This window comes from Leptopilina boulardi, unplaced genomic scaffold (assembly GCF_019393585.1).
Source record: "Leptopilina boulardi isolate dan_hultmark-lab unplaced genomic scaffold, ZJU_Lbou_2.1 LbouV2_214, whole genome shotgun sequence".
NCBI lineage: Eukaryota > Metazoa > Arthropoda > Insecta > Hymenoptera > Figitidae > Leptopilina > Leptopilina boulardi.
Genome location: NW_026137768.1, coordinates 4,179,137 through 4,198,712, shown reverse-complemented (window position 1 = coordinate 4,198,712; position 19,576 = coordinate 4,179,137). Strand labels below are relative to the sequence as shown.

Below are 19,576 nucleotides of genomic sequence, written 5' to 3'. Positions count from 1 at the left end.
TAAGAAATTAAAAAAAAAATTTCTCTTTTTTTCAAATTAATTTGACAAAAAGAAAATTAATTAAAAATTAAAATTATTTAATTAATAAATTTATTTTAATCAATAAACATTAGAATATTGAATGAAATTTGGATCAATTAAAATTTGATTATAGATTACAATTTAATTCAATTGAAATTCGAATAATTAAAAATTTTAATTGATAAATAAATAAATTGGATGAATTCAAGTTTTGATAAATTGAAACTTAAATCAATCAAAATTTGGATGAGTTGAAATTCGGATAATATAAAACTTAAATCGTTGGAATTTAGATTAATTAAAATTTGGATAATTTTAAAATTAAATCATTAAAAATTTGAATAAATTGAAATTAGGTTAATATGAAACTTAAATTAATTAGAATTTAGATTAATTAAAATTTGGAAAATTTGAAATTTAAATCAATTAAACTTTTAACAAATTTAAATTCGGATAATTTGAAACACAAATCGATTATAATCTTTAGGTATAGATTGAAATTTCGTTAATTTTCAGTTTTAATCAATTGAATTTTGAATTTAATTGAAACTTAAATAAATCAAAATTAGGATATAATTTTAAATTTAAAACGGATAATTTTAAACTAAAATCAATTAAAGTTTCGATAATTTTGAAGAAATTAAAATTTGTTACTTAACTTATAAAAAATAGAGATTTTAAAATAAAATAAAAATAAATATATAGAAAAGTAGTTGAAAAATAATTTTCGAATATATTGCATAATTGCAGAAGTAAAAGTGAGTTGATTGCAATTTTCGTCATGGAAGAATGTAATTTGGATGATAAGAAAGACAGAATAAAGTAAATACTCGAGTTCAATTAATGTAGAGAAAATAATTGTTTTGAAGAGGGATAAATGAAAAGAGACGAAGCGCAGCTTTTAATTAGAGAAAGCAAACAAACCAAGCACGAACTGTAAAGACGCGGGTCTTTCAAGAGACAGCAGGCCCTTTATATTAATTGATCGAAATAAGAGAGTGACCATATTCGGTCTGTTTCAAATACATGTTTATTATATACACAACTGACAACGACACAATTCAAATTTAATATCATTTTACTTTTTCTCAAGAACGTGTCTTGTTGAAATGTTAAATATCGAAAAAAACAAAAATTTTATTTTTCAAACATCATATATATATAATATATGTTTAAAGTATCAGCGCAATTGTAAATTTTATACGGTCGAAAATATACACGTTTGCCAATGAAAAATAATATCTTCTTCCGGCCGAAATTTTAAGCACGAAACATGAGATATTACCGCTTATTCTATATTTACACGAACCGAATTTCAAACAAAAATATTTTTTCCATTCTTCTCGAAGCACGAGTTTTTTTTTTTAAATTGTCGAACAATCAAATATATTTTTTAATTTACGGTGAAAAAAAAAATTATGTAGTAGGATTATTTATACAGGAAATTTATTTATTTTTTCACGCTGAATCCGAATCCGAAGTCAGAATTATCAGATTGGCTTTTATTTTTGAAATAAACTCAAAAGACTTCTCAGAAAGAAAAATAAAATCAAAAAGTTAAAAAAATTTTGAATGTCACTGCGATAGTGTAATTCTATGTATTTTTTGTCGCTGAATCCGAATCCAAAGTCAGAATTGTTAGATTCGCTCAAATTTTTGAGATAATTGCAAAAAAACTCAAAATACTTAAAATCAGTTTTTTGGAATTATCCTCAAAATTTGAGCCAATCTGTCAATTCTGACTTCGAATTCGGATTCAGCGTGAAAAAATACATGAAAATGCACTACCGTAGTGTTTCGGCAAAAAAAATTATCTGTGCCCCTAATTAAGAATTTTTATCAGTTTTTGGCGATTTTAGCTCAAAGAAATTTTTTTTTGACGAAACACTACGATAGTGCATTTTTATGTATTTTTTCACGCTGAATCCGAATTCGAAGTCAGAATTGTCAGATTGGCTCAAATTTTGAAGATAATTCCAAAAAACAGATTTTGAGTATTTTGAGTTTTTTGTTACTTGAGTTTTTTTTGCAATTATCTTAAAAATTTGAGCGAATCTAACAATTTTGACTTTGGATTCGGATTCAGCGACAAAAAATACATGGAATTACACTATCGCAGTGACATTCAAAATTTTTTTAACTTTTTGATTTTATTTTTCTTTCTGAGCAGTTTTTTGAGTTTATATAAAAAATAAAAGCCAATCTGATAATTCTGACTTCGGATTCGGATTCAGCGTGAAAAAATACATGGAAGTAGACTAGTGTAGTGTCTCGGCCAAACAGCTTTTTATTTTTTGTGTGCCTGTGTAATTAAATGAACCAGTTTGTCAAATAATAATTGAGAATATTATTTAATTTATTAGTGAATTAAAAATAAACAATTAAATTAAAAATTAAGGGATAATTTTGATGTAAAAAATCGAATTTGACTTAAAATTAGTTGAACCAGGTTCGTTTTTGCTTTCATTGAAATAATGTAAAGTTTTGGTGCGCATTGCTTTTGTTTCTAGCTTTGGTGCGCATTGCTTCTGTTTCTACTTTTGGTGCGCATTGCTTCTGTTTCTACTTTTGGTGCGCATTGCTTTTATTGTTTCTAAGTTGAACTTGAGTATGAAATCGGGCAGAATAACAGTACTTGTACAAGATTTCGTATATGAAGATGACTTGCACCAAAATCTGAACTGAACTCTCCTGGAAAATGTGGATCTTTTATACATTTTCACAAAGAGGATAGACGAATTCAAAGAAGTGGGTTGCATTTTCAACCCTCTTAATTAGTGACCATCTAATCGTTGTGGATTAGGGTAACTTCCCTTTCAGATTCACAAGAATCGTGCACTGAGAAAAATATGCTATTGAATCAAAACAAGATTTCTATGCCAAAAGGTATAAAAATTATTTATTCAAAAGCATATATGCTATAAATTTCGTAAAATATTTTATAGATTCTGTAGTATATGCTTTTGAATCAATAATTTTTATACCTTTGGCAGAAATGCTATTGATTCAATAGCATATTTTTCTCAGTGTGGTAATAAAAAGAATCATATGCATACTTCCCCACTTGGAAAGATTCCCCGAAAAGTGCCCCCTGGAGCTTCTATCAGAATTCCGCCGGAACTTCCAACGTAATTCCGTCGGAATTCAATCGGAGTTCCAAAGAATTTCCGACGGAATTCTGGCGGAATTCCGATTAATTTTTTTCAAAATTTTTAGAGCCCCAATTCCGTTGGAAGTTCCGGCGGAATTCTGATAGAACCTCCAGGGGGGGGCACTTTCCGGGGAATCTTTCCAAGTGGGAATGTTCGAAAAAGCGATCTTAGTGTTTATTTTTTCGTATTTGGAGAAAAAGCAATGTTTTGATATAAGTGGAACAATCCAATTACAGAAAAACTGGGTTTTATTATCCAAATTCGATACAATTTTATAGTTAGCGTAAAAGCATTACATTATATAATGGTGTGAAAGTAAATAAGGGATAGTCTATGAGATCATAAACTTATTCTTCCGCTTTATTTAATATATTTGGTAATACCGAACTAATTAGTAAGCCAGACTGCTGTATTAATTTTATACAGAACGAATTCAAATCTTTTGTTAAATAATTTTTTTCAGTAAGCTTTGAAGAGTATATATAATGGTTGCAAATAAACTGAATTTTTTTGTTAGATAAAATTGTTGAAAAAAACCAATAATGAGAAATAATTGCATCTTATATAGGGAGTGTTTGGCTTTTGAGTATTACCATCATCATCATCATCATCATAGCGAGTTTTGACTTGGAACACAAGTCGAACAATAAGTCGCTAGATCGGGAGCCTTAGGCCTCACTCGCGAATGCAGATTATTGCACTTTTGGCTCTTTGTATATGTTGTTTTATTGGCCGGCCGATGCTCGGCGTCACGGGTAATTGCATCCGATGCAATTGTTGCACTGTACGCAAGAGTATTACAAGTTCGAGTTTTCTACGTGGCGCTCACACACACACACACATATACATATAAAATTACCTGGCGCTGTTTCAAGCCTGAGGTCGTACTTAAAAGAGAGTCGAATGTAAACGGGATTTTTTTTTATTCCGTTGCATGAGATATCGGTAGGCGTTTCCCCATTGGGTCTTGGTGGAATATCGCGTGGCTTTAAGTATATATGGCCCTCGACTTGTTCAAGGTCCTGGGCCAATATTCCCCGCCAGAATATAAGTTCTCAAGGTCGAATTTGGCTGAAACTCGATGTCGAGCAGATGAGAGAGAGAAAGAGAGAAACGAAATTTATTGCGCTCAACTGCAATAAAATGAAGATCACAAAAACTGATATAATAAGGTTGTTGAACGAAATAACATTTTTTTAGTTTTACTTTCTTTTATTTCTATCATCATTTTTTTTTTTTTTTTAATTGACATATATATTTTTATTAATATAGTAATAATAACAATAGTGGTCAATAGAAGAAAATATATATATATATATATATATATATATCAAAGAGTGCGTTGAAACAAAGGCAAGATCACATCCATAACTTTTGGAGCTAAATATTTGTTGTTATTCACGAACGGGTTTATGGATAAAAAAATTACATTAAAGAGAATGGAAGCTCTAACTTAACCTCAAAACTGATAAATATTTTTTCAGGGGGTAGTCTAGTGTTTAGGCCTGTTTTTAGGAGCTTATTTTAGAATTTTTTTTTATTATAAATTATAATCGATTATTTTTTACTACACTGAAAAAATTATATTCTAAAAAGAATATTTTCTTGGCGCCTATTTAAGAATATTTCCCAAACATTTTATTTTTAAAGTTAGAATATAATATTCTTAACATAAGAAACATTTTCTTAAATTAAGAAAAAATTCTTAATTAAATATTCCTGAAATTTATTACACGGGGGTTTTCGAGGTCGCTGATTACGAATTTGACATCAGTTTTTCAAAATTCAAAATGTCGGATCCAATATGACGGACGACAAAATTAAAAAATTGATTGGATTCGCCTGAAAGTTGTTACTCAGGGGTTTTCGGGGTCGCTGATTACGAATCTGACATCAGTTCTTCAAAATTCAAAATGGCGGATTCAATATGGCGAATAAATTTTCAAAATGGATTGGCTTATTTTGAAGCTTGTTTCCCGGGGGTTTTTGGGGTCGCTGATTACGAATCTGACATCAGATTTTCAAAATTCAAAATGGCGGATCGAACATGGCGAATCAAAATTTTAAAAAATGGTCAGATTCTTTTAAAACTTGTTACCCGGGGGTTTTCGGGGTCGCTGATTACGAATCTGACATCAGTTTTTCAAAATTCAAAATGGCGGATCCAATATGGCGAATAAATTTTCAAAATGGATTGGATTATTTTGAAGCCTGTTTCCCGGGGGTTTTCGGGGTCGCTGAATACGAATTTGACATTAGTTTTTCAAAATTCAAAATTTCGGATCCAATATGGCGGACGATAAAATAAAAAATTGATTAAATTCGCTTAAAACTTGTTACTCCTGGGTTTTTGCGGCCAATTCGAATTTTGAAAAACTGATGTCAGATTCGTAATCAGCGATCCCGAAAATTATATATTTAAGTGAAAATTTGTGTGTTTAAAATGACTTTTCTCTTGCACAAAGTGAAAAAATAAAACAAAAAAAAAAAAAAGAAGAGCCTTAGGGAAAAGGGATGAATTGGCAGTGATAGTGTGTGTGTGTGTCGTTATGAAGAAAATATTGAGCAAAAGTGCAGTGTGACGTGCAGTATAAGAGAGTAAAGTTTAACGAGGCGCTGAGAGAGACGAAGTTGGTGTTGTCGTGGCTCGTTTCGTTGAGCTAATTTCAAGCAGGCTATACGCTCAGTTGTTGCAAACGGAGATCTTGCGACTCAGTTATCTTTTTGCCGGATCTCGTTTCAGGGAAGGGAAAACGGTATTCGTTAATACGGGTGCGAGAGTCCATAGTGGGCTCTCCATATTGTCTCCATGTCGCCCACTCTCTTAACACACATATATATACTATATATACCATTAATCCGCGGGCACGTGCTCTCTGTATTTTGTTTAGTTTAGCTTTTCATGTAAGAGAAATAAATATATATATATATTCTGCATTTGTGCAATTGCCAACTCTATAACAATGAGTTTTGTGGCCAGAAAAGGGGGATTTATCGCTCGCATACAATAACTTCCAAAACACCACTAATACCCCTGGAACCGACAAACCATTTGCGATATACAGAAAATACATTTACCCAAAGAGAGAGAGAGAGAGAGAGAGAGAAATACACCCGCGTATATTGGCAAAATATGATATCGAAAGAGTCCATTTATTCTCTGTATTGTTATATTTTCATTTTTTGTATTTGTTCATTTATTTTGCGATGAAAAGTTGCGCAAAAAAATTATCAGAAATTCATTTTATATAAATATGATATAAATATTAAAATGTGTCATCGAGCATTTGAATCGAATTTGATTGCGTTTGAATTTTATAACTCATCATACTAAATTTTTTTGTGACAAAGAATTAAAAAATTAAAAATATAAAAATTAGAAACAAAAAAATACATATTACAAAAATTAGTGACAAATTAGTAATTAGTAATAAAATAATAATTATAGTACTAAATTAGTAGGGGAATTAGAAATTAGTAGTAAAAATTGTAAGAAATTAGTAGGGAATGTAATAATTAGTAATGAATTAGTAATTTCTAATAATAAATCATTACAAAATTTATTAGTTAGTAATAAAATTAGTAATAAATTAGTAATTAGCAGTAAAACAATTATTATAATAATAAAATTTAATAATTAGTTGGTTTATAAATTAGTAATAAATTAGAAGAAAAATTGGTAATTAGTAATAAAATTTGTAATAAATTAGTAAAAAAAATTAGTAATTAGTAAAAAAAAATAATAATTAGTACTAAATTAGTAGAAAAATTAGTAATTAGTAATAAAATTAATAATTAGTAAAAAAATTAGTAATTAATAATAAATTAGTAGGGAAATTACTATTTAGCAATAAAATTAATAATTAGCAAATAATTAGTAATCAGTAATAAAATTAGAAATAATCAGTAATGAAAAATAAAAATTTTATTATACTCAACAAAATAAAATTTTTTTTTTAAAGAAATGCATTAACTTATTTACAGTAAATACTGTGACAGAAACGTGATAATTTTTTTCGACAATAAATATCCTTCGGGGGGTTTTTTTTTTTGTTATTAGTGCATATATTGAAAAAAGAATAAATTAGACAAAAGCGACTCTTTAAGAAATATATATATGACCAGCTGTTGATATGTGACTTGGAGGCTTTTGTGTGTGTACGTATATACTTATATAAATATATTTAAAAAGAAATGATAAAAAGAACCTCAATCCTCAAAGAGGAGGTTCGAGGTCGAACCTTGTCTACCTAACGAATGCTTTAGCAACTGGTGGCCCGCCCACGACCTTCATCAGATTGACCTAAAGATAACCTTGATTCTTCTTATTAATATTTCTTTTGGACAAATGTTCGGATTGAGGTACCTGATCTTCTCAAGGTCTCTTGTTTTCTTTCATTATTTTTTTTTTTTAAAGTAATTTTAAAAATATGAGGGGGTCAATATTTCACAAGGGATATTTTATAAAAGTATTCATACAGTGAAAAAAAAAATTTATTTGATTCAAATACTTGATTACTTGACGCTATTATCAAATAAAATATTTACTTGAATCAAATAATTTTTTATTTGAATTAAATAAACTGTATTTGAGCTAATAATTTCTATATTTCGAACAAATACAATTTAATTGATGCAAATAAATAATTATTTGATGCAAATAAATAATTATTTGTTGCAAATAAATATTTATTTGATGCAAATAAATAATTATTTGATGCAAATAAATAATTATTTGATACAAATAAATAATTATTTTACAATAATGAAAAATAATACTTTGATTTATTTTTTTTAATAGACTGATGACAAACTTGGCGAACTTAAGCCTGTCCTATAAGGAAACAAGATTTGGCAACGCTGTCTGACAACGAAAAGATTCACTACTGACAAGTAGAAACAGCCAGTGCAAGTTAGGCAGAATGCTTAAAATTTCTCCCTTTGCATTCACCTCAGTACACTCGGCATCATGAACGTCTCTCTACCATTAAGGTCAAGTTGAAAAAAAAACTTTCAGGGTCTTGCTTTAAATTCATTAAACAAAGAAAGTAACACGTGAAGCTATTAAGTAATTCAACAAAAATTGTTGTAACCCAAATTTTTCACTTTTTCAAATTAATAATATTAAGAGGAAAAAATTATTTTCGAAAATAGTATTTGTATTTGTTTTAAATACAAAAATTATTAGTTGAAATAAAAATTATTTGTTATACAAGTAAATATTTATTTGTCACAAGTAAATGTTTTTTTGTGATAAGTATACGTTTATTTGGTACAAGTAAATATTTATTTGGTTCAAGTAAATGTTTACTTTGTTGAAGTAAATATTTATTTGAAAATCAAGAAACGATTATTTGAACCAAATAATAATTCTTTTATAGTATATTGAAAATTGCAATTCTAAAATTGACGAATTAGATGGTTTTTTTTTTAAATAATATATGAAAAAAAACTGAATAAATTCCGCATTTTCATTTGTAATATTTCGAAACAGGGAAAAGCAAATTTGCAATCATTAAACTTGCCTCTTTTGTTTCTTTATTTCTTTTCTTATGCGTATTTAATAAATGTAAGGACAAACGAGCGGGACAGACTTTACATTTCTTTATTTACTTATTGCTCAAAGAAGCTGTCCAACTTGGTAAGTTTAATGCACTGTCAACTCGAGGTATGAAATTTTATGCTAAAAAAAGGCCTCAGAAAAGCTGCAGAATTTGTTATTATTTTAAAAATAAAAATAAAATATTATACAATCAATTACTTCTAGTTATAAAGAATTGAAAAATAAAGGGAAAAAAAATTATAAAATATACTTTATTTTTTTTTGTTAAGTTAATTAATTTAGTTTTTTTAAATTATTTTTAATTTTTTTTAAATACTAATACTATTTTCAATTATGTAATAATCAATAAAAATCCGGCAACAAAAGTGAATTATTCATAAATTTCTTTTTCAAAACATAATATAAAAAAGTGAATCTCTATTCAAGAGATAATATTTAGTAAAAAAAAAAATGAAAGAAAAGTGAATCATTTACGGATTTTTTTTCCAATAAGGTAAAACCGTAACATTTATATATGAATTTTATGACTAGCCATAATAATTTCAACCAATTGCCAGTATTTTATGGTATAAGAATTTTCCACTATAATATCCTAATAAGGCAAAAGTTAAACAATATGAAAATACATGATATATTATTCAAAGATTACTGTTCTTGTAGTGAATTTTTTTTTTTAAAGCGTAAATGCTGCCTGATGTGCGCGCATATTATATATATATATAGTATATTTTGAAACCTAACGAGGAACGTAGTTACTCATAGAAGATTAATGAAATTCAAAAAGTTGAGCAGGTAATCATAATTAGACAACGCGAACCTGGCTCCCACCGCGTGAACGTTGGGGGTTTTAGTTGCTCACTTCCGATGCAACACTCGCAATCAGAAGTACGTTATCTGGTATAATTACAGGATTCTTCGCAATCGGAGCATCGCTATGTTTATAATTATATAGTATTCATTTATCATACAATGCTCTTACGGAAAATCAGTCAAAGAATCATTATCACAATTCAATTACCAACTCTTGAGGAAAAATTGTCTATACATAATAATTATATAGAAATTAACCAAAAATTAGCGAAAAGCATAAAAAATATACTTGATTAATTCTTAAAACAAAACTTTCGTTAATTTTATTATTTTTTTATTTATTTTATTTATTTATTTCTATGGAATTTTAATTTATCTTTAATTTACATCCATTTTCAATTTTTTTAATTGAAATGGGGCACTATTGAGGCTCTGAATAGTTTCCCTATTTTCCTTATTTATTTTATTTTATTTATTTATTTCTATGGAATTTTAATTTATCCGTAATTTCCATCTATTTTCAATTTTTCTAATTGAAATGGGGCCCTAATGAGGCTCTTACTAGTTTCCCTGTTTTCCTTATTTATTTCATTTTATTTATTTATTTCTATGGAATTTTAATTTATCTGTAATTTCCATCCATTTTCAATTTTTCTAATTGAAATGGGGCTCTAATGAGGCTCTGACTAGTTTCCCTATTTTCCTTATTTATTTTATTTTATTTATTTCTATGGAATTTTAATTTATCCGTAATTTCCATCTATTTTCAATTTTTCTAATTGAAATGGGGCCCTAATGAGGCTCTGACTAGTTTCCCTATTTTCCCTATTTATTTTATTTTATTTTATTTATTTATTTCTATGGAATTTTAATTTATCCGTAATTTCCATCTATTTTCAATTTTTCTAATTGAAATGGGGCCCTAATGAGGCTCTGACTAGTTTCCCTATTTTCCTTATTTATTTTAGTTTATTTATTTATTTTCCCGTGGAATTTCAATTTATCTGAAATTTCCATCTATTTTCAATTTTTTTAATCGAAATGGGGCCCTAATGTGGTTCTGACCAGTTTTCCCTATTTCGAATATGACCCTTTATAGAAACTGACTAGTACCTTACTATTCAGTCCTAATTGTACTAAGTTACGTTGTTCCTGACCAATACCCTACTAGGGGAAATGTAAACAGGGCCTTGTCAGTTTTTCCCTAATTGCCCTATTTTATATTAGTTTATTTTAAATTTCATATTTTACAATTATTTTTTTTACATTATATTTTAGATTATTTTACGTATATAAAAACACTTTAGAATAATTTTGAAAAATCTCACACTCATGGGGAACCGAAGCTAAGACCCTTAAGACGCGAGCCGTGTACTCTAACCACACAGCCACTTTTGACTTCGAGATTTTTAACCCAACACTTCTTTTTGAATATTAAACCTTCTATTCGCAATAACAAAATATCTTCAAATTTTTACATTCTTATGTAAATATAAAAATTTTTAAATATTAAATAATAGTTTACAATTCTTTTAAACGATTCATTAAAAAAATCCATTTTTTCAAATTGTTAATAAATTAATTAAATAATTACAAATAAGTAAAAATAAAGAAATAGGTAATAGAAATTTAAAAAATTGTTTTTTATAAAGTATTGTAATTAACATTCCAAATTAAAAAATTTTCTCTATAAATTATTTAATAATTAATTAAAAAATTGAATTTCAACATAAAAAGTTTAAAAGAATTTTTTTTTTTTTTGACAAATAAAATAATGTCACTTGAAAACTATATTTACATCCATATACACAAATCCCTCGCGGGAAAAAAAAATTATACAAAAATGTTTTCTAGAAATAATATGAATATGCAATTTTTTTGTGCTATTCGTACCCGTTTCACACTCTCGTGAGGTATAGTTCAATGAATATACTGTAATCTAACCCGTTAACCTTGGCTGAATTTAGTTGAGGCTAATTAATTTGAGATAGAAGGGAACTCAAGTGAATAATTAGCATTGGCTCTCTATACTGAAAAATTAATTCTCGTCTTACTTCCTTGAGAAGAATTACCGTATTTCTCGAATCCTTTTTTTTATATATATATATATATATTTTACCAGCTAACAGAAATAATTAAACATAAATCTTATAACTTTGACTCTTGATATAACCACTATATGGGAGATGCATTATTGAGATTAGCATTTTACTGATTATATATTTATCAGAAAATGTATCTTACGTAAATAGCTTCGAGCGCTACTTGATTTTGCAACTTTGTCGACAAACCTGAATTTTAAAAATAATTGTATTAATCTGCAATTAACATTGTTGTCTTGAAAATAATTCTTTATTTTTAGATATATATATATATATATATATATATATATATATATATATATATATATATATATATATATATATATATATATATATATATATAAAAATAATTATAAACGCCAGAGAAATTATTTTTCAATTTGGATTTTTTTAAAATTCTTTTTCAAACATAAAAAATATAAAACCAGTTTTGGTAAAGGTTTTGAAAAACAAATTTTTTTAATTCAACAGAATTCTCATTAAATTGAATTTTATGTGATTCGAATTTTTGAATGACTTATTCAAATTCACTGGATTCAAATTTATATGTAGAAATTTTCAATTGAGAGAATTTATAAAACGCCGAATTTTCATTTATCCGAAATTGCAAATGACCGAAATATTTCTGTCTTTTGTTTGTTCGGACATTTATTATTTCGGACAAATGAAAATTCGGCGTCTTAAAAATGCCATATCAATTAAAAATTCGAATAAATTAAAATTCAGACAAAATAAAATTTAATCAATTTTTAAATTTAGCGCCATTATTTAAAAAAAAAAAATTTTTGTGGTTATGTCACTTCTTGACGCCGAATTTTTGTTCTGGCAGAAATTTTTATTTTTACAAATATTCTCTTTGTCCAACATTTTATTTATAGCATAATTCTAGTTTTACCGAATTTTAGTTTATCATAATTCTTATATCCAATACGCTAAATTTTAAGAGATTCGAATTTTTAAATATCTGAATTTCTAATTCACTAAATCTGAATTTTTATTTGCACAAATTAGAATTCTTCAAACGATAATAATCTTCATTTGTCCGAAATTGTAAATGACCGAATAAACATAACCTATATATACAAACAGGATTTTGGCGGGTTTTTTAAAATTCGACAAATTACGATTTTCTTAGTAATTTTTGATTGATCGAATTTTAAAAAACACGTCAAAATCTTTTTTGTAGATTATGCTTATTTGGTAATTTACAATTGCGGACAAATGAAGATTTATTGCCACAGAAAATTAAAAGGCATTAAAATAAGCTGCAACGCCTTATTATTTTAATCCAATTTTGCTTATTTTAATCCATTTTGGTATTAAAATAAGCAAAATTGGATTAAAATAATAAGCGTTGCAGCTTGTTTTAATTCCTTTTAATTTTCTGTGCAAATGACTGAAACATTTTTGTCCATTGTTTGTTCGGCCATTTTTTATTTCGGACAAATAAAGATTCGGCGTCTTAAAAATGCCATCAATTAAAAATTCGAATAAATTAAAATTCAGACAAAATAAAATTTAATTTAACAATTTTTAAATTTAGCGCCATTATTTTATAAAATTTTTTTTTTTTGAGTGGTCACTTCTTGACGCCGAATTTTTATTCTGTCAGAAATTTTTATTTTACAAATATTCTTATTGTCCAACATTTTATTTATAGCATAATTCTAGTTTCTCCGAATTTTAATTTATCATAATTCTTATCCAATACGTTAAATTTTAAGAGATTGGAATTTTTAAATATCTGAATTTCTAATTCACCAAATCTGAATTTTTATTTGCACAAATTAGAATTCTTCAAACGATAAATCTTCATTTGTCCGAAATTTTAAATGACCGAATAAACATAACCTATATACAAACAGGATTTTGGCGGGTTTTTTAAAATTCGACAAATTACAATTTTCTTAGTAATTTTTGATTGGTCGAATTTTAAAAAAGACGCCAAAATCTTTTTTGTAGATTATGTTTATTTGGTCATTTACAATTGCGGACAAATGAAGATTTATTGCCACAGAAAATTAAAAGGCATTAAAATAAGCAAAATTGGATTAAAATAATAAGCGTTGCAGCTTATTTTATAATGTCTTTTAATTTTCTGTGCGTATTTTTGAAAAATTCTACTTTGTGAAAATAAAAATTCAGATTTGGTGAATTAAAAATTAAAAAGGTACCTAAGCTCCTAAAATTTTAAGGTTATTTTTTTAATTTTTGAAGTGAAAATACATAAAGAGGGGCAACTCTTTATATAAATAATTGATGTCTTTATCACATCTACAATATTCAATAAAATCTATTTTTTACTTTGTCTAATTAAAATAGAACTTTTTATTAAGGTAATAAACTATAACCTATAAAAATTTTGGGAGCTTAGTTAATTTTTGTCGCGGAGCGTCACATATATGGCATATTTAAGTGGAAAAAAAATATAATACAGTTAACGACTAACGTGAACCGTCAGTTTTGTTTGACAGAAGCGTTAAATGATATCTTATCTTTTGAAAGAAAAAAAAAAGTTATGGCCATTGCAAGATAGGGGTCCCATATTAGGACACGTATACTATATATATTTTTTTTTTTATCAGCGGCGGATTTAGAACTTCCTGAAAATTGAAAATTTGCAAAGCAGATGGTTTAGCATATAGTGGATCAGTGAAGCGTAGGCATAAACGTTGAACGTCAGGCGCGCATTATGCAACGAAGAAGTTTTAGTGGGTCGTATAGTTGCGCCATGACTCTCGCCCGTCGTTGTCCGCTAGTTATATACACGCTATTTGCAACGGCACTAGTCAGGCGTTGGGCTCGATTTAAAGGCGTTCAGCTTAGCGCTTTGTAAATTGTTTTATGGCAATTTCCAGCTGGTATTCTCGCCTATAAGTTTGTTCCCTTCTTTCTTTTTTTTTTTTCTTTTTAGATTGGCCAAAGTTGCGAATCGCGTAAAAAAAAGAGAGAGAGAGAGAGAGAGATCCACCCGCATTATTGCGGACGTTCGTCAAACTTAGACCCAACCCGTATTGCACCTTCAAAGTCAACTTATTCGAATAGTCATGAAATATCACTTGTAACTGGTGCAGTAGGTAGGCAGCGATAAATAAATAATATACCGTACGAACTTATGTACATATAATATCTCACCAATAGTTTCATATTTGCATTTCCGTTTAGAAGCACGAGGACACCTAGTTTTTACTATATATGTATAGACTCTACAACTGCTACCGAAAAAAAAAATAATTTATTTATCGAGAATAACTTTTTTTTTCTTCTCAAATATTTAATTTATAAAATTATTAGTTAATTATAAAAAAATTGTATTTTTTTCATATTTTTTTTTTGTTTTAATTAACTTTTAGTTTAAGCAAATTTTAACGAATAGAGTTGGAACCTCGATTATCCGAACCGTAAAACGTTATATTCAAACTTTTTTTTATCTTTCCGAATCATAATAAGATTTATTTTTATATTTTTTTCATTTTTAAAATTTTATCATTCAAATTTTTTGCTAAAAAAACGAATAGATTCAATTTTCCAAAGCAAAATAACAAAATTTATTTCAAAGAAATCTTAAATAATCGTTTATATTCATATATATATATTAATTATTATTAAATATTTATTTAATTTAATATAAATATTTATGTACATTCAAAATATTATATTAAGTTAAATATATATGTAGTTTAACATGTTCTATTGTTTTATTTTAAATAAAAACATTTGAAATTTCTATTATCCGAATTTTCGATTCCTGGGGGTCGATGACGTAACTTTTTCCGGATTCCACATTCCGTATTCCGGATTCCACATTCCGTATTCTGGATTCCACATTCCGAATTCCACTTTCCATATTCCGTATCCCACAACAAACAAACAAAATTATAACGAAAATTAATATTATTAAATCTTGAAAAATCAAGTTGATGGAATGTGGAATCCTGAATACGAAAAGTGGAATCCGGAATATGAAAATTATAATCCGGAATACGAATGTGGAATCCGGAAAAATTTACAGTTGCCAATAATTATATTTTTGCCATTTTAAAACTTTAAAAATTTCTATTTTGGATAAAGATTAAAAATTATTGAGACTACGATAAAATTTGTAGATTATGTCAATTTTTTTTAATGTAATTGATATATAGCTTCAAAGAAATATTTATTTGAATTAAATAAAAAATTTCTTTGAGAAATAAAAAAGTTACATTAATTTAAATAGTTCCAAGTAAAAAATATGAAAGTAAAAAAAAAAAGTAAATAAATAAAGTGTTTATTTGTAATTTTTTTCGAATAATAATAATTTAAGAATAAATATAAATTGCATTCACGCGTTCATCAAAAATATCTTTTTAACGACTATATATATATAGATATTGCACAAGTTTAATTTTCTAAACAATACATTCAGCTAACTCATTACAATGGCTTCTAAAAAATATCTCCTCTTATTTAGGTCGCCATTCAGTGACGCTTTAGCCAATAGAAAAGAATCTACTCACTCAGTGTGGCCCTCCTCTATCATAGTATAACTCGGAACCATTTCGGTGAGAACGGCCATGGTACACTCAAGTACATTCAACGCCAAAAATTTTCTCAGTATCAAGTTTCAATTTTTATTTTTTAACAAAAATATTTTATTTTTCCCAAATTTTAATGAATTTGACAAAATTGGACTAAAAAAAAAATTCTATCTATTGAAATTCTACCTAATGAAAATTTATTTAAATTGCTATGTTAAATGAAAATTGATTTTTTTTATTTTTTTCAACAATAATTAGCTTATCGAATTTTTTATGTAACGAATTTTTATTTGGCAAATTTATTTTAGAAAATTTCTCTTTATACAAATTTTTATTCAAAGAATTCTAATTTAACTGAATTTAAATTTACCAGAATTCTCATTCAGTCAAATTTAATCTTATATTCGATTTTTTAAATATTTGAATTTTCAATTTACCGAATCTTCATTTTTTCGAATTTTTATTAACATTAATTGTTATTTAGGTAGAATTCTTAAAACATCGAATTTCCATTTGTCCGAAACTGCAAGTTTCCGAATAAACATAACCTACAAAACGAATTTTGGCGCGATTTTTATCAAATTCGACCAATCACGATGTTCTTTGTAATTCTCATTGGTCGTTTTTAAAAATTGCGCCGAAATCCTTTTTGTAGGTTATGTTTATTCAGACACTTGCAATTTCGGACAAATAGAAATTCGATGTTTTAAAAATTCTACCTAAATAACAAAATATTAATGCAAATAAAAATTCGATTCGTTGAATTGGAAATTCAGATATTTAAAATTTCGAAACTTTTAAAATTCATTGTATATTAGATTAGAATTAAAATTCGAAGAAAAAATTTCTTTAATTCAAAGAAATTTCATCATTTATTCAAAAAGTGATTTTAAGTATACCCTCTAGGTACGGGTGGGACTTGGGCGTCCCATAGATTTAACAATTTTTTTTAACAATTGAGCTGCAGAAACAAATATCTAATATTTACAGTAGGTTTCAGTAGGTAAAGAAGAGTGTTTCTGTACCATCGAAAATCGTTATTCAATTGTTTAAACATTAAAAATATTATACACTGAGAAAAATGTTTAGTCAGAGTAACCAAAATTTGGTTGGGCCAACAAAAAAATTTTGTTGGTATTTAAGCGCAACCAAACTATATATTTGTTTGAGTCAACCAAAAAATTAGGTTGAGTGTTTTTTGTTGTCATAACAAAAATGTTTGGTTAGCTCAACCAAATTTTTTTTGTTAGGTCAACAAAAATATTTGGTTGATGAAACCAACATTTTTTTTTGTATAATTAAAAATTTTATTCTACATTATCTCTTTTCTTTTTATCTTATTTATTTATTTCTTTATTTATTTATCAATTTAACATTGAATTTATATTTATCCAATTGAAATATTTATGGACTTTAAAAAATCTCACCTCCGTCTGGGATCGAACCTCTGTTTTAAGACTGAAGGTCAGGAGCTCTGACCACTGGATTTGGTTTCTTAGACCAAACTAATTTGTTATTGTGTTAACCAAATTATTTTGTTGTCGTAACTAAATTTTGGTTGAAATTTAAAAATGTTCAACCAAATAATTTTGTTGACCTAACCAAATGTTTGGTTGAGATAACCCTACGACTTTGTTTCAGCCAACCAAAATTTGGTTACAAAAACCAAAATTGCCTAACCAAACAATTTTCTTGCAAACACTAAATTTTTTTTCTCAGTGTAATTGTCAATAAATTTCAAGATTAAGTGAATTGTTCAAGTTTGATGCGATAATTTTTTAAAAGAAAGTAAGTATATTAATAGTTTTTATGGTAAAATAATTACATATATTTTATATAGATAATATTTCAAATTAAATTTGTGTTCAATAACTTATGTTTGATTTTATTTTAAATAATTTATATATAATATATATAAAGTCCTGATGGTATTTTCAAGTCCAATAACAAAAAACAGTGAATTTACCATTTTTTTCAATTTCAACAATTTTCCTCCAAATCCGAAGCATAAATTAGATAAAGTAAAGCCTTGAAAAAATTTTATGATAACTTCTAAACACCCTCGGCATTAGAGGGTTAAGAAAACGATTTCTTTGTTTTAATGAAATCTTTTTTTTTTTTGAGCGTTTATCTAACAAAATTCTTCTCGGAAAAAAATCTTTTTCTGGAACAGTATAATATTTGTTTCTTTAGAATAGCGATAAAACTTTTGCTGTTTTAGTGAAACGTATCGTTGTTTTAGATGGAAACTTTTTTCCCTGTTGAAAATTCGAACTAATGATTTTTATGGAATAATCAAAAATAAAAAAAGGGAAATTTTTCCTCGGTAGCATCTTTATATGAAAATATGACATTAATTTAACAATTTTCCCGGTGAAATTTTAGCTTCTCTGGCATATAATGCTAATGAATGAACAATAAAAACGTCTAATAAAATGATGATCTCCACTGAGGAATATCGCAACAGAAGCACCTGTAACAATGACCTCTAAAATGAAGAGCGTAAGGAAAGTCACGTCGCAGGGAGTGTATCTCTCTCGTCTTGGAGGTTTGAATTCTTGGCGGACTTTTGGCAGGAAGTGTACGAAGAGGGGATGGCATGGCAGTAGGGTGAGGTCAGTGTCGAGCAAGTCGAGTGTTCGCAAGTTGGACCGGGCCTCTCTTTCTCTCTCTTTCTCTCTCTTTGCAGTGCGTGCACGCATGCTCGCGTGTGCTATGCTTGTGTTAGCTTGAAATTATTGTCGTGGATGTGAGGACTGGCATCCACTTTTTAGTAAGTATAAGTGTGCGTATACAACACAGAGGGTTTCTATGTATATATATATGCATAATATATATATATATATATATACGTTCCCGGTTTTCAGAGTGTGTTTCAAAGAGAGGTGCATCGCCCTCCGACGCTGCGTCAAGGCCAGCGAAAATACTCACTCGCTCAGTCACTCCACTAACCGCCGAAAGCCTTCATATACCTCCTCCTCCTCCTCATCCACCAACTCTTTCCCTCTCTCTCGCACTCTCCATTTGCAATCAACGAACCTCTTCTCCTCATCGGTTCACTGTACCTCTCGCGGGCCATTCTTTTCTTATTTTATGCCTTCTCTATACATCAAGCCTCCATATTCCTATATGTACACCTTAAAATGTCATTACTTTTTAGAGGCTTTTTATTAGGTACTTCTCCCCTCCCTTTTTTTTTAAAAAAAAAGAAGTCTCAATTTTTTTTCTCAATTAATCTATACCAAAATCAATTTTTTATTATTTTAAATTAACGCCACTTTTTTCATTTTTAAAATTTAATGTATAATTTGTTAAAAAAATATAAGCAATTTTATTTATTTAAAGAAAAATTTATTTGTTTTTAAAAAACAATTATTTAGAATTTAAGGATATATTTTGTCAATTTCCAAC

At 27.5% G+C, this 19,576-nt stretch overlaps 1 long non-coding RNA gene across 3 annotated transcripts in view; it reads left to right on the top strand.

Annotated features, from left to right (window-relative positions):
• The window catches only part of LOC127279177 (uncharacterized), a 39,319-nt gene extending 20,001 nt beyond the window's left edge, over window positions 1-19,318 (top strand). For 2 of the 3 annotated variants that reach the window (XR_007842606.1, XR_007842608.1), the window contains exons 2-4: window positions 16,099-16,189; window positions 18,551-18,938; window positions 19,033-19,318. This is a non-coding gene — a long non-coding RNA (uncharacterized LOC127279177). Of the gene's footprint in view, window positions 1-8,086; window positions 8,166-16,098; window positions 16,190-18,550; window positions 18,939-19,032 lie in introns of those variants that run through there. The other variant, XR_007842607.1, reaches the window with a different exon arrangement.
• The last annotated feature ends 258 nt before the right edge of the window (window positions 19,319-19,576 follow it).